This window comes from Anguilla anguilla, chromosome 15 (genome assembly GCF_013347855.1).
Source record: "Anguilla anguilla isolate fAngAng1 chromosome 15, fAngAng1.pri, whole genome shotgun sequence".
In the NCBI taxonomy this organism is placed as follows: domain Eukaryota; kingdom Metazoa; phylum Chordata; class Actinopteri; order Anguilliformes; family Anguillidae; genus Anguilla; species Anguilla anguilla.
Genome location: NC_049215.1, coordinates 8,229,622 through 8,235,000, shown reverse-complemented (window position 1 = coordinate 8,235,000; position 5,379 = coordinate 8,229,622). Strand labels below are relative to the sequence as shown.

The 5,379-nt window shown below is 45.1% G+C and overlaps 1 protein-coding gene across 4 annotated transcripts in view; it reads right to left on the bottom strand.

The window, feature by feature from the left end:
* Window positions 1–4,723, bottom strand: part of LOC118213900 (plakophilin-4-like) — an 84,866-nt gene extending 80,143 nt beyond the window's left edge. For all 4 annotated transcript variants that reach the window (XM_035393122.1, XM_035393121.1, XM_035393123.1 and 1 more), the window contains exon 1: window positions 4,539–4,723. The gene's annotated coding sequence lies outside the window, so the exon portion shown is untranslated. The remainder of the gene's footprint in view (window positions 1–4,538) is intronic.
* Window positions 4,724–5,379: the final 656 nt, after the last annotated feature.

The window sequence follows — 5,379 nt, the reverse complement described above, 5'->3', positions numbered from 1 at the left end:
CCCCATTAGACAAGCAATGCTTTCCTCATCTTCTGCTGGAATATTTAATCGCACACAAGACCAAAGAAGTAATTGCTGTACAGAATTTTTTTGTAATGAATGCACTAGGCTAATTGCTGTCACTCACAAATAAAAAATTTTTTAAAAAACATGACAGGCCATGGACAACAACGTCTTTGATTACAGATGCATTTTCATAAGGCATCGCTGCAGGACCGCAGAGCTTCGTCTCGCACTCAGATGGAGGCTGTCTGCGCTCTGTACCGCGCGGTGTCACGCGCGAGCCTTCGCCGTCGGCGAGGAGGCCCGCTCCACAAAGAGGCGTCTGTGCCAAGGCGGAATTCCACCGCGGCCCGCGGCGGTGCCTCGTGGCGAATCCGCGCACTCCGAGCGAGCCGCTCCGAAAAGAGGCCGGTTGTTGCGGGCGGCCCGGCTGTGGGTAACGACTTTCACGAGGCTCGCCCGCGAGAGACCGCGAAGACGCCGCCCTCCGCACGCGCGTGAGAGAGAGGCTCTACGGAAGAGCGTTTCATTTCACCATGGAAACCCGCCGAGACCTGACCGGGAGGCAGCGACTGATCGGCCAAATCCACTCCAGTGCACAGCGAAGCAAACCCAAAGGCCTTTCAAATTCAAACGCTCCCTCACTTCTAAAGACGGGGGTCATACCGAAATGTAAAAACCTGTCTATATATGTGTACGTGACATGTAACCAACATGTGCTATGGCCTCAATTTCAATAGTTCCATATGCATTCAAATGCGTTGAAAACTACACTGAAAAACGTGTAAGGGAATGCAAGACGGGAGAGCAAAAGGTCAAACTCAGCATCACGCCACTTCAGAGGTGAACTTCCAAGATCTTACCATCACTCTCAGCAAAACAAAAGGGTATGAAAAGGTGTCTATAAAGGTGCAAACCCTTGTCACTGGGGTGACACTCTACAGGTACATGAAATCGTACCCCTAGCCAGCAATACATAATTTATCTGTACCTCTCTTGCTTGTAAAAGCTACTTATTAGTACCCAAATGGAGCATTATTGTACCTTTCAGGGTGCATTTCCCTAAAAAACAAAATGTACCTCCACTGTAAGAGTGGCCTGGGAGGGAACTCACTCATAGACGAACCAAAAAAAACAAAACAATCAGCAGTGGTGACAATACAGCTTCATTCTGACCTAACAAACTTCACAGCACTGTATACCAGACCATGCACGTGCAAAAACGCAGCACCCTTATTCTGTCAAAGATAAATTAGATGGTTATCCAGACCTCCGTATGTGGCTGATCAAAGCATGGAAACAGCAGCTTAATCTTCAAAGATTACCCTTCAACAGCGTCAGTTTAAAAACATTTAAAATTTCAGTTAGGCTTGATTATGTAGGCCTATTGAGCAAAACGGTGAATCTCAGCATAGGCTGTGACTCTCAGAACGCAGCCAACACCAGCACCATTGACATTCAGCGCAGAGGCGGCCATCACTGCCTCTTCTTTGTGAAAAATAAACGAGCCCGTCGTCAAGATGGAGTGGTGGAACTTTACCAAACGACCGCCCGGGAAATGATAATGAATTACGGGCCAGGACCGAGAAGGCCCTGCTGGTAAAAGAGATCTTCACTGGTGAATCCGGGTGGCTGTAGGGTAGCGCTACGCTGCAGAGGAGCCCTCGGTCTGAGCAGAGGAAAGTTCGCGGCGCCAGTTATTCCTGCTGTAAAAGGGAGGTTATGCAAAGCGAATGCAAAACGGCATCAAACGCAAATAGGTCGAATGATTTATGCGGGCGACGTTCTGGTTTTGAAAAACAAAGGGCGCGATGAACATTATATATCTTTCCGGAAACCCAAGATTCAAAAACCGCTTCTGCTTCAGATGATAAAAGAGGTTAAAGAAGCACGTTTTTTCTAGCAAATTACAGCAAAAACTAACAATGGGTACTTTCACCCAGGATGATTCCGCACTTCAAATTTAAACGGTAAGCTCTCCAAAATTATTAAATTCAGTTTCATTTCGTTTTCACTTTCATCTTCAAGGACGGCTAGGTTGGCGCCTGCCGTTGCAGGATATCTGGGAGACGTGAGGGAAATGAAAAGCGCTGAGCAGTATTCGCGGAGTGCGTTCCCATCGGCACGGTCCCCTCCCTTCCAAAAAATGATTTTACTGGATCGGAGCCGGCGACTCGACACCGAAAGAAAACAAAAGCCAAACCCAAAAGACGCAAGCGAAAGGGAAATCAACATTAATGAGAAGGTTTCGGATATCTTCCACAACTATTCATACAACCAACTGCCATGGTGAAATATAATGTCGGATATATAGGCATGTAGGTATAGATGTGGGTTGACCGAACAGGCTTCGGAGATTTGGCATGCTCTGCTTGTGGTCATGGGGGTGATGCCACCCAGTGAACATCTAGGCCCAAGGCCAGAGCCACTATTGGCCTTACCACCACTGGCTTCATCAGTGGAATAAAGCAACCCACCTCCAGTGCCATAGGGTGCAGCAATCTGAAGGCATCTGTGTGCATTGCACACCTACAGCCTGCCACAGCTTCTTATTTATTTTTTTTTTTTTTAATAATAATGATCAATAATGATCATTTTACATCACGTCAATCTGATTCTGTTGTGTGGATTGTGCTGTGTGGAACAGACTGAAGCACTGCGGAGTGGTAAATTCCCAGCAAGGGAAAGAACTTGGTCCAGTAATAACTCCTGCCAGATCAGTACAGAGGAACGATTCCTGGCTCGCCCTTTGGCCAGAGTTGCCTTTTCGAAATGGTCAAATAGATTTATATGGCTTTTCACTGAAGGCTGTACTCGAACAACACGTCTAATATATTATGTCGTTCAGACAAGCCATAGAGACCATAGAGAATTTGACATTTATTTTCCAGCATGAGGACGTGACCTATGCAGGATAAACTGAAAAAGCAATAACATCTCAACATCGAAGGGGAATTAGATAGATAGGCAGTTGACTTTATTAATCCCGGGAGTGAAATTCAATCGTCAAAGAATTCACAAGATTATTAAAATTATTTTATCCTCATTTCGGTTTAGCATATTAAACAAAGGTTGGTACTCAGTAAACTAAACATGCTGTCTTAACCAGTTACACATATACAAGCATATAGTAATTTAAACTATCTAAATGTTTCAAGGTGAAGTATAAAGGTTAAAACCAGTTAGGATGACAAGCTGAAGGAAATCGGACCTGAGGTAATACTGACGGCCCTAAATACTGAGCGGAGGCAACCGAGGACTGCAGACACCCGTGTGATATTCTGTCCATTTTAGCGCTGCGTTGGAGGTAATCGGGGCAAAGGAGTGCAGAGAGATTCTCCAAAACTCCTCAAAGGTAAATGACGCGACTGTTTGGGAGTGTCGGTACAGACTCGCTAGGCGGCTAAAACCCCCCTTTTCATGTGGAGTGGCTGGGGTCCCGCTGCGCGAAGCAGCAGAGCCGTTTCCGATGTAAATCGACACGCCTAGCACTCAACAGGCGTCTACCCCAATCTGCCCAAACATGCGCTGTTTTCGTACCTCCGCCTCGGTTTTCAGAACTACCTCGAAACTGCACAGATTATGTCGAGCAAAATACGGCTGCTGCAGGCCTGAAATGCTTTAAATCGCACAATAATATTGGCGTTCTTATTATTCACAGAACGGAACTTATTTTACAAACTTTTGAAGCAAATGCATTCCAGGCACCGATCTCGAATTCTCCCTGCAAACAGAGATCAGAGCTGAATACTTCAAAGCGGAGTCTACGATTAGGTTCCGTCGTATTTCCCAGTCTTGCATAAACTATAGTCTCTGGATTCGATCGTATAGAGGATGTATAATGCATAGACAGAAGTTACACTACTAGTTTTTGGGTTGTTGCTTATTTGACAAATACCGAAAGGATGCACGTTTTATATATATCCATAGTATACAGAGGTCGTAAGGAATTGCGAGGGGGAAGTTGCATGCGATTGTAAGGAAATGATTAAAGCCGACCATGCGGACACAGTCGAGGTTCGGGTATTGGTTTCCCTGCCCCAACAGGATGTAACATTCTTGAGATTCCTAAACATAGCACACCTGTCTTTATTAATTTACTTCGATATCGTTGCCAATTGCTGTCGGCAACGCTAAAATGTAACCGAGCACAGTACGCGAGCGCGTGCCCTCAAAGCGAATCGAGCGTATTTTAATAAAAGTTACAACTCGGAGCGAAGCAGGCAAGCTGCAAGAATTAAATGTCACGTTACAGTGAAGGTCTTTCAAAGGTGTGCAGTAGGTCGTTGTCACAAGAGAAAGATGACTCGTATTAGGATTCCGACTCAGGCGTATAACGCCAATTTATACGCTTCGTTTCTTTAAATGTTCACAATGCAGGCAACTGGAAACTACCTGGGAAATAATTGTCTAAGCAAGTAGCTACAAGACCTCGTACTAGGCGCGCGTCAACTAAACAAGCCAGCAAGGTAGATGCTAGAGTAGTTAATTGTAGGTTATTTACAGAATCGTTTTCCATTCAAACGAGCCCTTACCGTAAGGAGGATTTTTATCGTAGTCGATGTGTTTTGACGATGCACTCCATCGGAAGATATAGATTTTCCATTCAGCAAGTAGTTCTCATGGAAACCCTGACCTTGTCCCACAAGTACATCAAGCTAACTCGTCTCCATGGTGGAGGCGAGGTCGCTTCTTTCCTCTGTGCTTCCACTCAGGAGTATCAGGCTGCATGACGTCACCTTACCGTTCTTTGCAGCTCCGCACTCCATTGGGCATTGGCAAGGAGAATGGGGCTGTCATTGGAGAGGCTTATTGTTAAATTAGCCAATGAGAAATACAATATATGTTTCCTTGGTTACAGTTCTTGTCAACCAACCCGATCTGTGCGAAAAATGGAAAACCATACCATAATACTATAATTAAATAGCATTCCATTAGTACACTATTGTGGTATCTGTTATCTCTGATATCACCATTGCTGTTATTGCACACTCCAGCGAGCTGGATCCATATGCACGGACGGTGTAAAAATTACAAGATCTGTAAACTGAAATAAGAAAAGAGGAGAAAGCGTTGTGGACTTAAATCATAATTTGTGTGAACCTCTTCGCCGATTTATTGTGAAGTGAATGGGAAACCAACCTCTTTGGCCTACAAGTAGCGTCCTTTGATTAAACAGTTACTTGAACTCGTTGAATTTATCATAATTACGTAATTGTCAATGAAAAAAGAAATTCAAATGACCCACTTGCGGACACAATTAATTCTTTTGAAACGGAAATGCATGGGAATGGGGGGGGGGGGGGGGGGGGGGGGGGGGGCACGAGCGGCCATCTAGTATGACAGGTATAGTCTACTCGTATGAGGTAAGGGGGT